Here is a 14,961-nt window from a genome sequence, read left to right on the forward strand (position 1 = left end):
ATACTCTGGTTGAGAAGGGAATGAGTTGTGTTTTTGTTTCTGATTTGTACTCCAAATGTAAGCTTTTTTGAGTGTCCTATCTTGGCAAAAGAATCAGATTCAAGTGCAGTATTGTGCACCTGAGGTATTATAAATGCTAAACAGTGAGACTAATGTTTGGAGTAACGATCAGAATTTTACTGGATAGATTTGGAGTCAAACTTGTTTAAATGTATAAAGGTGTAAATTTTATTAATACAATGTAATAAAAACAGCTGTCTGTTAGAATAGGTAACTGTTAAACTGCTGCAATGATCACTTGGCACGAATTTCTATTGATATGTTGAGATTAACCCCGACAAAATAATGCTGCAATTAATATTGAGCAATGGTAATAATTCAGAAATGTGATGTTAGAAACAATGAGAAATCTTGGAATAGGGAGCTTAAAAGGAGCATTTTTCATATTTCAGATGCATTTCAATGTATAGGTCAGCAATTCTTTATGTATTGAGGAAAAATGATTTGTCTACTGTACTTCAAGATTTTCAATAAGCTTTGGCGATTGTGATGTTGTATGCTTTATATTTTTTTTATTATTTTATCAGAGTTACAGAGGCAAGTAAGTCAATGAGGTAAAATGACTAATATTAGAACTTAATTGTTTTTAACATTACATTTCAACAGCTCCAGCAGTGAATATAAACACCAGTCTTGGCTGACAAAGTCATTGGTTCACGTTGCAAACCAGTATTTTGAACGCGCTAGGACTTCCACTGTAGTGTAGTACGCAGGAAATTGTACATTGTCTACAAGCCTGATTGTGCAGTTTTTTTCATTTCCCCGGGAAGAAACCTTTACATTTGTTAGCTTTTAGCTGTCTCCTTTCAGGCCAATTTGATAATTTTTGTTTGTGAACGATGTTCTGATGTATTGATACTTAATTGCCTGTTGAATAACAAGGCTATTGCCCATCATTGACAGCTTTTAACTCATGGTACTACATTATAGGGGAGTGGGCCTTGGCCTAGGTAGAATGCTCTGTCAGAGGGTTGGTGCAGACTCAATGGGCCAAAATGCCTCCTTCTGCATTGTAGCGATTCTATGGGATTTCATTCTATTTTATGGGATAACTTTAGTTTAATGTGTGATGGGCGATAACCATTGCCCATAACACGGTGGTAATTCACCACGGAGGCCTTTTCACAAATATGGAAAATCGGTATTTCACATGAAATTGAGATGCTGCTTTGAATCTCCAAGGACCACAGTGAAATATGTGGGTGAAATTTTAGCACTGTTAATTTTGTTTCACTTTGTAAACTTGAGCTGTTTGGAGAGAACATTTTGAACTATGTCATGGTACGGTGAAAGAATGACTTAAAATAAAGATATATATATATATATAGTACTTTGTAGTGCTTTGGCTGCAGTATCCCAATTACTTCTGTTAGTCGGCTTCAGCTTGACAAACATCTTTTCTTGGGTGATGTGTCATTGTTAATATTGCTGTACTGCAGTGACAAAACTGCTGATACGTGGGAAGGAAAGCACACTGGGCTAAATTGCTGGCTTTTAAAGCAGGCCAGCAGCACGGTTCAATTCCCGTACCAGCCTCCCCGAACAGGCGCCGGAATGTGGCGACTAGGGGCTTTTCACAGTAACTTCGTTGAAGCCTACTTGTGACTTTCCTTTCATAGCTCGGCCTGTGTCATCTCTTCCCCCCCCCCCCCCCCCCCAATGTTAGTAAATAAACATATTAGCCACAAACATGTTAGTGCACAAAATATGCATACAAGCAACCCAAGGCTTGCATTGCAGCATAAATAAAGTCCTTGCCACTTTGCAAATACGTAAATCTATGTACAGCATTTTCTGCTGTGCAGTTTGACCTTGAATTTGATAGGAAAATGAAGACAATGTGTGTTGTTAACAATTGTTGTCTCTCATTCGAATATATTGTTGAAGCTCTACGTTAAGTAAAATTGAATTTAAAATACTATTTCTACTAATGAAATCTGGCTGGGTTTCAAGTACAGGAAACTGGATTGTGAGTTTCTATAGAACTGGAACGCCTTGCTTGAAAGTGCATGTTTGGACATTTGTCTTGATTGGAGTATTTTTAAACCTTGACCCTTGCCTATCGTGAAAGGGATTCTTATTTTCCCCTTCTACCACTGTTCTCTCAGGAATGCGATGCAAATGGGCAACAAAAAGAGGTTAGCTAATCTCGATAGAACTTGAATTTGGGTTTATTGTCACGTGTACCGAGGTACAGTAAGATGTATTCTGCGTACAATCCAGACAGATTGTTCCATACATGAAAAAACATAGGAAATACGATAGATAGTGTCAGGTTAGTACAGTTCGGAGATGTAGGAAGAGGATCTATGGGAGAGAGCTCGCAGAGAGTCGTCTTCATTTTGTGATATCTGACCACATGTTTTTTGTAACGGTGTGGATGAAGTGCACATGAAATGCAAAGAGGATTTGACCTTTGGTAATATTTTTTTTCACATCCTAAGGAAAGTCTTAAGGGTGAAAACTATAGAGTTGAAGCTGTAAGACCAAGTGGTTGTATGTTATTGTAGTGAAACTCCACTGATATACATCTGCACTTTCCAGTAGGTCACTGGATAGTAATGAGAATTTTTACTTTGCTCTCTGTAGCCCAGGGTGCAAAGAAAAATTCGAGCTACTCCAGCCAACTCTGATGAATTAAAGAATTCTACTGTGTAAAATGGGAAACAAAGTTCAAAAGGTGGCACAGTGGTTAGCACTGTTGCCTCACAGCACCAGGGAACCGGGTTCGATTCTGACCTCGGGTGACTGTCGAGTTTGCACTTTCTCCCCATGTCTGCGTGGGTTTCCTCCCACAGATGTGCATGTTAGGTGGATTGACCATGCTAAATTGCACCATAAGTGTCCAAAGGTTAGGTGGGGTTACGAGGATAGAGAGTGGGAGTGGGCCTAGGTACCCCTTTCAGAGGATTGGTGCAGACTTGATGGGCTGAATGACCTCCTTCTGTGCTGCAGGAATTCTATGATTCTGAGTTTTGCAAATTAAAGTAGAACTTGCTTTCTTGAATAAAGAAATAAAGTTAGACCAATTTCATTGTGTAGGTTTGGGCATTATTTTTAACTGCACAGCATCACAATGAACAAAGAACAAAGAAAAGTACAGCACAGGAAAAGGCCCTTCGGCCCTCCAAGCCCGTGCCGACCATGCTGCCCGACTAAACTACAATCTTCTACACTTCCTGGGTCCGTATCCCTCTATTCCCATCCTATTCATGTATTTGTCAAGATGCCCCTTAAATGTCACTATCGTCCCTGCTTCCACCACCTCCTCCTGTAGCGAGTTCCAGGCACCCACTACCCTCTTGTGTAAAAATTAGCCAAAGAGTTTGTTAAGTAGAATTCTCATTACCTGTTTTTTTTTTTTCCTTTCCTTCATGAGTAGTACCAAAGCCTGTGTTCTATATATAGCTGTAATTAGCAACTTATCAGATTTTGGGAATAATCCTGGAAGGCAAAGAATTAAATCTATATCCCACTTCATGGATCAGCATCTCATTGACGCATTGCATGGTGGTGTCCGGTTAAACCTATACCATTATCGCTCTCCCTAATGAAACATGAACTCAGTTGAGTTCCAAGGTGGAAGCTTCTTCACTTGAATGCGAGTGACGGTGCAGGTTGGTGGAAGTCTAAGCACTTAATTGAATCAAATTCATTTACAGTAAGCCCTCACTAGTTGTGGTTGCCTTAATGACTTTGAAGGGAAACAACTTGAACAAGGGTTCTAATCAGAATTAATGTTAAAGCTGGAGTTTGATTCCTTCAGACGTTTGTCCAGAAAAAAACAATGTACAAGATGAAAAACTGGGCTACATGCGTGCAGCACTGTGCATTCCTAACTGGAATAATGTGGAGTGGAGTGAAAGAGTAGTTGACATTTCAAAGTAAAAATCATTGAAGCACCATTTCTATAAGCTCCTTTGTAAACATAATACATTTTGATTTAAAACCAAAGACTATTTGTGCTTTCCTTGTAGTACAAGTGTTAAGTGTTCCATTTCAGTCGTATTATTACTGGACCCCACCAGCCATGTGTTTCTATTTTGGTAAAGGTATCAGTATCTTACTAATGATTTGCTTTGAGCTTTTGCAATAAACAACATGTTATACTGAGTCTTGAAATTTGTGACCCACGCATGAATCACTTTGGCTTTATGATAATGTGTTATGTTCATGCTTTGTATTGTAAATTCTTTTTAAAATTAAAAAATATATATTTTTAATTGTGTCAGTGTTGAATGCAGTGATCAAGAATAAGATGGTTACTGTAGGCTTTTGTTACTATAAACCACCAGCATTGGAAATGTGTTCCATTCATAACTTTCTTTTCAATATATTCTATGCCTGAAGCTGCAACTCTTGAGGCAGAAGATGGGGAAGTCTGTGCTGCAGCCACCTTCCGGGTTGTCATCAGCACTGCTGTATAATGATCCTATAACACTTGAGACTTGAAATCAGAACTCTAATCTTGTACCAGAAATGAAATTGGGCTCTCCAATGATGTGAAGATTTCCATAGTGCACCGCTGAGTCATAAAGAGGTTCCAGGTGTCTGCAAAATAACTGATTTGAATTAGGATAGTGCAAGCCCGTTAGAATTAATCTTGGTTTTGGGAGGGTAGAAGGAAACTCTCTTAATTGTGATTGCCCATGAATCCACTTGAAAGTGGGAGCCTGTAGAGCCTGTAGATGTATGGTGAAAACATGCAAATTTGGCAAATTGCCAAAAATGACCATGTGGATGAAGCAGAATAGACCTGTTGATGTCTTTTGCTTTAAACATCGGTGTGAGTCATCACCTTAGAGAGGAGGGAAACAATAAAAGAAAACTGAGCAAAGCAGTAAAATATTCAATTCATAATCATCTTGTAAAATCAGTTTACTTTGCGTTATCAAATCTCATTTTTAATAATCATCTTTATTATTGTCACAAGCAGGCTTACATTAACACTGCAATTAAGTTACTGTCGCCACACTCCGGCACTTGTTCGGGTACACTAAGGGAGAATTCAGAATGTCCAATTCACCTAACAGCACTTCTTTCGGGACTTGTGGGAGGAAACCGGAGCACCCGGAGGAAAGCCACACAGACACAGGGAGAATGTGCAGACTCCGCACTGTCTGTGTCTGACAGACACAGACATCTGACTTCAAATAGGAAAAGGTCCTAAGACACCAGAATGTGAGCTCTGAACATTTTAAAACTATGCTCATTGGGTAGTAACATTTGTATCCTAGTGTACAATTTATTTGAATTAAATGTTCAGAACTTTTAACAGTATCTGTCAATAGAGTTCAGGATTATTAGTCACTTTATTTAAGGAGTTTATGCAATTACACAAGCTACAGAAGTTCATTGATACCTTGGAATGCATTTTTGCCAACAAGGTCTGTATCAGTCTCGCACCATTCCCATTGACTTTCAGTTTTGGGTCATTTTACTGCACTGAGACAGACGGTCCTGCTCAGGCATCAGTCATGTCTTTGATGGCTGCAAGGACACTGGTATTTTTCCTCCTTGACTTTCTATACTGTTCATTTTCCTGCCCAATGTAGCCAGCACATTTAACCTTTTTTGTTTCTGAATGGCCATGAACCATGACGCTGGGCTTTTCCTCATTTTCGCACTACCCATTTCCTTGGTGCTGGATGTTCTGTTCAACTCTGTAGCTTCTAGCCCTCTTAGATTTGATTTTTCTTCACCAGTGCTTTCCTAGCTCATTTTCTGGAGCATCACATGTACAAGACTCAACTTGTCCAAAGCTCCTCTGTCCATATCCTCTGTAGTAAATCCTGCGTAGATGCAAAGTCACCATAGCCCTAGCTGACCATAGGCTGCTTTCCCCTTTGACAGGGAGAGCTGACTGGTGGTGATTAAACCTGAGGATCACCACACCTTGGGCGAGGGGCAAGTTGAGAAGGCAGGGCATTCAAGAATAACCTCAGCTGGTACGGGAATTGAACTTGCATTGTTGGCCTCGCTCTGCATACCAGGTCCTCACTGGGCTGCACCGTCTTCCAATTACCCAAAAGATCATCAAACTGTCATGTGAGAGTATCTTTAAGAAATGGGTGTTTATAAAAATATCTGTAGTGGATGTACCTTTAAGAAATGGGTGTTTATCAGATATGTCAGAGTGTGGGTGGAGCTGGGCTGTCTGTCTGCTTTTACTTTCGCCTTTGGCTGTTTGCTACAGGGTGTGTATAGTTTTGTTTTAGATTTGGAAAAGCTGCAATCACAGCAAGATGTGTATGAATCTCTGCAAGCTTATGAATGTTCATTTGGTATTTTCAAAGTGGTAACTGTCCTCAGTAGTGAAGTTAAACCTGATGTCTTTCTGTAAAGAGGGTTCTTTTTGTCTTATGGATGTTGCAAGGGAAGATTAAGAGTTACCTAGAGAGTACTGTATTCTTTGGGGGATTATTGGTGTTGATAGTTGTGAAGATGTTTACTGTGGGTTTATAAAGTGTTAACTGGTTTCATAAATAAACGTTTTAATTTAAAAGTACTGTAGATTTCTGTTGCATCACACCTGCAGAGTAGGGCCATGTGCTCCCCATAACCACAATCTATTCAAAGTTGTGGGTCAGGTGAACTCCAAACCCTGGCCCATAACACAACTCCTGCTTATTTACAAATTCCCTCCTGTTGCCACCCCACCTGCGTTCAGGAATTATGTTTGTGACTCAACATTACACGTTCCCAACTGGAAGGGAAAAAAACTGTTCCAAACTCATCTCTTCAGTCATCTCTGTTTTGTGGGTATGCAACTGTGGTTATGTTACTGAACTAGTAACCCATAAACCTGGACTAATTATCCAGATTAATGATTGATTAATTCAAACCCACTATGGTATCTCAGGAATTTAAATTCAATGAATTAAATAAACCTGGAATAGAATGCAGGCCTCCGTGATGGTGAGTGTGAAACTGCTGGATTGTTGTAAAAATCCATCTGGCTCATTAATGTTCTTTAGGCAAGGAAACTTGCTGCCCATTCCTCGTCTGGACTTTGTGAAACAGTACTCGCAGTAATATGGTTGATTCTTAATTGTCCTTGGAAATGACCTAGCAAATTGCTCAGTTGTACTCTAGTAGACCGTTCACCACCACCTTTCACCACCACCTTCTCGAGCAGTTGGGGCTTGCCAGTGCGCCTGTGAATGAATTGCAAACAATTTTGTTCGATTACAGTGTAGTTTGTTCCATGAATATTGGCAAGTTGTTTGGACACAAAGGATATCACTGAGCTCCATCATATCACGATCTAGAGTTGATCGCTTTGCTGTTTACTTGTAGCTTATGATTTAATATTACATTTCTGTGTAATATTTGTCTACCTATTAGGAAAGCAATTCTGGGCGCTGTCCATGTAGGCAGCCTGCAGCCTGAAAAGGAAATGATTGATCCCTGATGATATTGATTGCCTGTAGCAGCCCCCTTTCAAGATGCAGTTTGATTGTTTAAGCAGGCACATGTCGATTTTAGGACTGAACTAGTTGACCAAATGGTGATGGACTCTCCCTTGAATGAAATTAAATGAAAACCGCTTATTGTCACAAGTAGGCTTCAAATGAAGTTACTGTGAAAAGCCCCTAGTCGCCACATTCCGGCGCCTGTTCGGGGAGGCTGGTACAGGAATTGAACTGTGCTGCTGGCCTGCCTTGGTCTGCTTTTAGAGCCAGCGATTTTTAGCCCAGTGTGCTAAACCAGCTTCAGCAAATGAGTGTTCAGCAAGCAAATCAATTGTTTACTGTATAGGTTGGTGTTGTCTTGGATTTGATGCTAAACCAAATCTTGATTTGTAGATCAAATTGCAAATATTACACATGAAGTCACTGTTAGAAGGCTGGGTGAAGGCATTGACTTTGTGGCCCGACCGCTTGTCCTTTAGGGACCTGTCTCTGTATTCTGCAGATGTTGAGATTGCTTGTGATTTCTCCATTTGGATCTCTCGCGGATTGTTCTTTCTTCAAGTAATGGGATCTAACTGGCAGGCTCTGAGATTGGCTTTCAGAATGTCGTATCTAAGTTTGGGATGTCCTGTGGTGTGGGTTCCCATGATCAATTGGCTGTAGAATACCCCCGTAGATATGTGGGAATCCTCCACTTGAACCATATGGCTGACCCACTGAAGCTGAGCTCTGATGACCATGCTCTTGATTCCAGGGATGCAGCACTTGCAAGAACTTTAGTGTTAGGGATTTTGTTCTGCCACTTGATGTTGCTGATGGATAGAGATGGTGAATGCACCTAGTTGCTTTATGTTATGTTGGTAGATTGTCCATGCTTCACACCCACAGAGAAGTGATATGAGAACAAGTACCTGGTAGACTTTGGCCTTTGGTTTGGGACAAACCCATGTCCTTTCCAAAGCCTGTGGGTAGAGCCCCCATATGCTGAGGTTGCTTTTGCCAGGCCGTGGACTATTTCATCATCCTGTGTGGTGTTGTTGGAGAGGATATCAGAACTTCTGAACTGAGTTGAGGGGTGTATAGTTGATTGTGACGATGGGATCTTGGAGTTTGCAGATTGAAGAGGTTGCCACCTGCCCTGAACTGAATCTGCATTCTGATGTTGAGATCTTTGTGTGCATGGCAAATAAGGATGGAGCCTTAGAGGGGCTGGTTTAGCACACTGGGCTAAATCGCTGGCTTTTAAAGCAGACCAAGGCAGGCCAGCAGCACGGTTCAATTCCTGTACCAGCCTCCCCGAACAGGCGCCGGAATGTGGTGATTAGGGGCTTTTCACAGTAACTTCATTGAAGCCTACTTGTGACAATAAGCGATTTTCATTTCATTCATTGGTGACTGGAGAGGTGGATGATGAGGCACCATTCTGCATCACACTGGCCATCATTGTATTTGTCCCATAAAAACTTTTGTACAAGGGCAGGAAGTCCAAAATTATTTTGGTTTGTCTTGGAACTGTTTTAAATTACTGGTGAGAAATAGAGTATTCTGCTACTGCTCCTGTTCTGCTCATTACAAGAAAATCTGTTGTTAGGCTTCAATAAAAAATAATCAGTAATTTGCAGCTCGAACCTTAGTCCATAACATGTTGTGATCAGTGAACAGTGGTAGCTGTTGCTATTTCTAGTGCATGCCTTTTTGGTCAAAGGGTTCATGTTCCAACGGTTTCCTATCCTAGATTACTTTTTGTATTTAGGAACTATCGGCTTTCCTGTGGAAGTGGACAGTTTTTACGCTTGCTTTATTAAGCCATGTAGTGTTGGTTTCCATGTGGATTTCATTCCATCCAATTTCAAAAAAAGAAACTGATGAATATGTACTATGGTGTTTGGCATGTAGAATAAAATCCCATATGGAGCATATTGTGACCCAGTAGTTAGTGATCACAGCAAGAGATAGTTGAATATTTCCGTTAGTACTGAGTGTACAGAACATTAAATTGTGCCGATTAACAGTAGGGTGACTTGTTGCTTGGGATTCTTGACTACTATAGCTGTAAACCTATTTGTATCGATTTTCACAATGCATACGTCAGAACACTTAATTTTGCAATGTTGCTGCACTTCAGGAAGCTTCCGTTGCTATTGAAAGATCACACTGTGAAGGAGTATAGCATCTTTTTGCTGACCCCATGAATTGAGCCAATTTAAAAAGTATAATTTCCTTTTTGCCAATCCTTGGGTTATACATCATTAGTTAAGTGAGAGGGTATATGTCTTAACTCCTGTTCTTTAATAATAGTGCTTAATAACCCGCTGCTTGGAAATAAGGGGACATCCCTTGTTTAAATGCTCCAGATCAGTATAACATACAACATCAAATAGCTCCTGTAACTTTAAATAACTGAATCTTTCTGTTTGTCTCTGTGTGAAGCCAAAGAAAGAACTTGTTTGTATATGAAGTCTTTCATGTGCTCGGAATGTCTTGAAGCATTCACTTTGAAGTGTAATTACTCTTGTGGTAAATGCAAAAACCAATTTGAACATTACAGAGATGCAAAAACAATGAGATAAATAATTTGGTTGATAGATGTTGATCAGAACATTTGTAAGAACTTCATGCCCTTCAATAAAGCACCTGGGCACCTTTTACACCATGTTAAAGAAGGCACTACAGCACTCCGGTAGGGCTGTACAGAAATGTCAACCCAGCTTGCGTGCAAAGATCCTGGAATGGAAGTTGAATGCATGGCCTTCTGACATGTTGGTAAATGTCTAACTCCGGTGACTTATTTATAGACATTGGTGCTAACTTACTGGATATATAAAGAAAACTTGGGCGAGTCATTGATAATTCTTCCCTTGAAGGGTGTATTAACTTGCTTCAAGGAAAGTATTTTTTCCTCTTCATCTACTGAAGATGCTAATTAATTAGTATTGGTTATGTTTAATTATACGCAGGTGATGGGAATTACACACCCCATTTGATAGCCTTTTGCAAGAAGATGTCAAAGAATACTGGAAAGAAGGGTACAAGTGGTAGCGGTTTAGAGGAGTTGTGGAAGGTGTGGAGTCCGTTGGGAACAAAGATTTGTGTAGGCAAGCTCGTCGGGTGGGGCTTTACGTATTACAGTGGATAAGCGGACGGAGGTAAAAGCGGCTGAAGTTGAAAGACAATTTGGCAAGCGTTTTGTGAGGCAAGGGAGATGATTGAGAACGTCAAAGTCGGTGGAGGACGTTAAGGCGGTATTGGGAGTGAGACAATGCGAGAGCATGGTGAGGTGGCGGGGGGGGAAACAATTTTAATTAATTAAAGAGTTCAGTTTCAGAGATGGGGAAGGTTGGAGCAGATCAGGGAGGCAGATATGTAATGGTTTCTGGAATATTGGAAGGCAAGTCAATGGTGTAGGTAAATCAAAGAACAAAGAAAAGTACGGCCCACCAAGCCTGCACCGATCATGCTGCCCGTCTGAACTAAAAGCCCCTATCCTTCTAGGGACCATATCCCTCTATTTCCATCCTATTCATGTATTTGTCAAGACATGCCTTAAATTCACTATCGTGTCTGCTTCCACTACCTCCCTCAGCAGCGGGTTGCAGGCTGCCACCACCCTCTGTGTAAAAAAAACTTGTCTCGTACATCTCCTTTAAACCTTGTCCCTCGCACCTTAAACCTATGCACCCTAGTAATTGACATTGACCCCTCTACCCTGGGAAAAAGTCTCTGACTATCCTCTCTGTCTATGCCCCTCATAATCTTGTAGACTTCTATCAGGTCCCTCCTCGACCTCTGTCATTCCAGTGAGAACAAACCAGGTTTCTTCAACCACTCCTCATAGCTAATGCCCTCCATACCAGGCAACATAGAACATAGAGCATAGAAAATACAGCACAGAACAGGCCCTTCGGCCCACAATGTTGTGCCGAACCTTAGTCCTAGATTAAGAACAAATTAATCTACACCCCATCATTCTACAGTAATCCATGTACCTATCCAATAGCCGCTTGAAGGTCCAAATGTGTCCTTACCAATGTTTAGTACAGCTGCAACATCACCTCACGGTTCTTAAATTCAATCCCTCTGCTAATGAATGCCTGCACACTATAGGCCTTCTTCACAGCTCTATCCACTTGAGTGGCAACTTTCAAAGATCTATGAACATAGACCCCAAGATCGCTCTGCTCCTCCCCATTACCAAGCACCCTAACCTGGCTGCACTTCCCGCATTCATTCTGCATTCATATTTGTCCTTCCAAAATGGACAACCTCACACTTTTCAGGGTTAAACTCCATCTGCCACTTCCTCAGTCCAGCTCTGCATCCTATCTATGTCTCTTTGCAGCTGACAACAGCCCTCCTCACTATCCACAACTTCACCAATCTTCGCATCGTTTGCAAATTTACTGACCCACCCTTCAACTCCCTCATCCAAGTCATTAATGAAAATCACAAACAGCAGAGGACCCAGAACTGATCCCTGCGATACGCCACTGGTAACTGGGCTCCAGGCTGAATATTTGCCATCCACCACCACTCTCTGACTTCTATCGGTTAGCCAGTTCGTTATCCTACTGGCCAAATTTCCCACTATCCCATGCCTCCTTACTTTCTGCAGAAGCCTTTCTGGGGAACCTTATCAAATGCCTTACTAAAATCCATGTACACTACATCCACTGCTTTACCTTCATCCACATGCTTGGTCACATCCTCAAAGAATTCAATAAGACTTGTAAGGCAAGACCTACCCCTCACCAATCCGTGCTGACTATCCCTAATCAAGCAGTGTCTTTCCAGATGCTCAGAAATCCTATCCTTCAGTACCCTTTCCATTACTTTGCCTACCACCGAAGTAAGACTAACTGGCCTGTAATTCCCAGGGTTATCCCTATTCCCTTTTTTGAACAGGGGCACGACATTCGCCACTCTCCAATCCCCTGGTACCACCCCTGTTGTCAGTGAGGACGAAAAGATCATTGTCAACGGCTCTGCAATTTCATCTCTTGCTTCCCATAGAATCCTTGGATATGTCCCGTCAGGCCGGGGGGACTTGTCTATCCTCAAGTTTTTCAAAATGCCCAACACATCTTCCTTCCTAACAAGTATCTCCTCGAGCTTACCAGCCTGTTTCACACTGTCCTCTCCAACAATATGGCCCCTCTCATTTGTAAATACAGAAGAAAAGTACTCGTTCAAGACCTCTCCTATCTCTTCAGACTCAATACACAATCTCCCACTACTGTCCTTGATCGGACCTACCCTCGCTCTAGTCATTCTCATATTTCTCACATATGTGCAAAAGGCCTTGGGGTTTTCCTTGATCCTACCCGCCAAAGATTTTTCATGCCCTCTCTTAGCTCTCGTAATCCCTTTCTTCAGTTCCCTCCTGGCTATCTTGCATCCCTCCAGTGCCCTGTCTGAACCTTGTTTCCTCAGCCTTACATAAGCTTCCTTCTTCCTCTTAACAAGACTTTCAACCTCTCTTGTCGGCCATGGTTCCCTCACTCGACCATCTCTTCCCTGCCTGACAGGGACATGCGTATCAAGGACACTTAGTCTCAGGATATTTATGCCTCTCCAGCTTAGATGCAACCCGTCCTTCTTATACAGGTCACATCTGCCCCGGAAGAGCTCCCAGTGGTCCAGATAACGGAGACCCTCCCTCCTACACCAGCTATTTAGCCACGTGTTTAGCTGCTCTATCTTCCTATTTCTAGCCTCACTGGCACATGGCACAGAGAGTAATCCCGAGATTACAACCCTCGAGGTCCTGTCTTTTAACTTTCTGCCTAGCTCCCTGAACTCCTGCTGCAGGACCTCATGCCCCTTCCTGCCTATGTCGTTAGTACCAATATGTACAACGACCTCTGCCTGTTTGCCGTCCCCCTTCAGGATGCCCGCTACCCGTTCAGAGACATCTTGGACCCTGTCACCAGGGAGGCAACATTCCATCCTGGAGTCTCTTTCACGTCCACAGAAGCACCTATCTATGGCCCTGACTATAGAGTCTCCTATGACTATTGCTCTTCTGCACTTTGACCCTCCCTGCTGAACATCAGAGCCAGCCGTGGTACCACTGCTCTGGCTGCTGTTGTTTTCACCTGATAGGCTATTCCCCCCCAACAGTTCGAGAGGGGGACAACCACAGTGGATTCCTGCACTGACTGCCTGCTCCTTCTGGTGGTCACCCATCTCTCTGCCTGCATCTTCGGTGTGACCACGTCTCTATAACTCCTATCTATGACGCTTTCCGCTACCTGCATGCTCCTAAGTGCATCCAATTGCTCCTCCAACCGACCCACGCGGTCTGTGAGAAGCTGCCATTGGTTACGCTTGCTGCAGATGTAGTCGACCGGAATGCTGGAAGTGTCACAGATCTGCCACATCTCACAGTTGAGCACTGCGCTCCGCTGAGTGACATTTAAGCACTAATTAATTAATTTAAATAAACACTTGAATTCTTGTTAGATTGAGTTACAATTAACTATATGGCCCTGATGCCAGATGATTTTTACTGTAAAATTAAATGCTAAATAGCGATCTCTGCCCTCGGGTTTAGTTACTCTACTATCTAGCTAATCAATTAGATTTTTTTTTTGCTAAATTATTTTTTTCTCAAATTTAACAGATTCCCACCCACACCCCATCCCACACCCCTTTTTGTAATAAAAATAAAAATCACTTAACTTCCCAGGATGATCTCTGGTTCTCTCCCTGTAGATTAACAGTTACAGGCCAGAAGAAAGAGAACAATATGTAAGGGCAAAAGCACCTTCTCCCACTCTGCACCGAATTACCAAGTTCCAATTCCCACTCTGGATGTGTCTGATTTACTCTGGATGTGTCTCCTTCACTTGCGCAAAGCTTACTGAGTGCGCTTTCTGCCTGTCTTTTATACAGACCTCAGCTAACCAGGGTGACTCACACTACTTAAGCTTCAAACAGAAGAATACAATGTACACCCTTGTGCCACTCAGCAGGCTTCAGGTTACTGACAGATAACTGCTTCTCAGCAATTAGGGTGGGGGCAGCTTCAGCCATCAGACACTAAGCTACACACTGCACTTTTAACTGAAAAACAGCAAAATTAGATTTACCGCTTACTTTTCCTGATTACCTCACTGCACCAAATTACCAAGTTCCAATTCCCACTCTGGATGTGTCACTCACTCAGGCTGTGTCTCCTTCATCTGCGCAAAGCTTCTCCTTCACCTGCGCAAAGCTTTTCTTAATTATAACAACAGTGGCTTGTGCTGTTAGTGATAAAGTGCATCTATTTATAGATAAACCTGGCAAATATTGACAGATTTGCTCCACCCTTTCTTAACTCAGGACATTGCAACTGAATCCAGACTCATCTTCAACTAGCAAGTATAAAGGCAGAGCTGACCAGATTTTAAATGTGGGTGAACAACTGGGCAGAATGCCTGTATTGGCGTGACAGCAAGTTGTTTGCATCATACAGTATTTGCAATTGCAATTACTTTCAGTT

The 14,961-nt window shown here is 42.0% G+C and overlaps 1 protein-coding gene across 9 annotated transcripts in view; it reads left to right on the forward strand.

Annotated features, from left to right (window-relative positions):
* Positions 1 to 14,961, forward strand: part of numb (NUMB endocytic adaptor protein) — a 277,518-nt gene that overhangs the window by 29,745 nt on the left and 232,812 nt on the right. The gene's annotated exons all lie outside the window — the stretch shown is intronic.

Source organism: Scyliorhinus torazame, chromosome 2 (genome assembly GCF_047496885.1).
Source record: "Scyliorhinus torazame isolate Kashiwa2021f chromosome 2, sScyTor2.1, whole genome shotgun sequence".
NCBI lineage: Eukaryota > Metazoa > Chordata > Chondrichthyes > Carcharhiniformes > Scyliorhinidae > Scyliorhinus > Scyliorhinus torazame.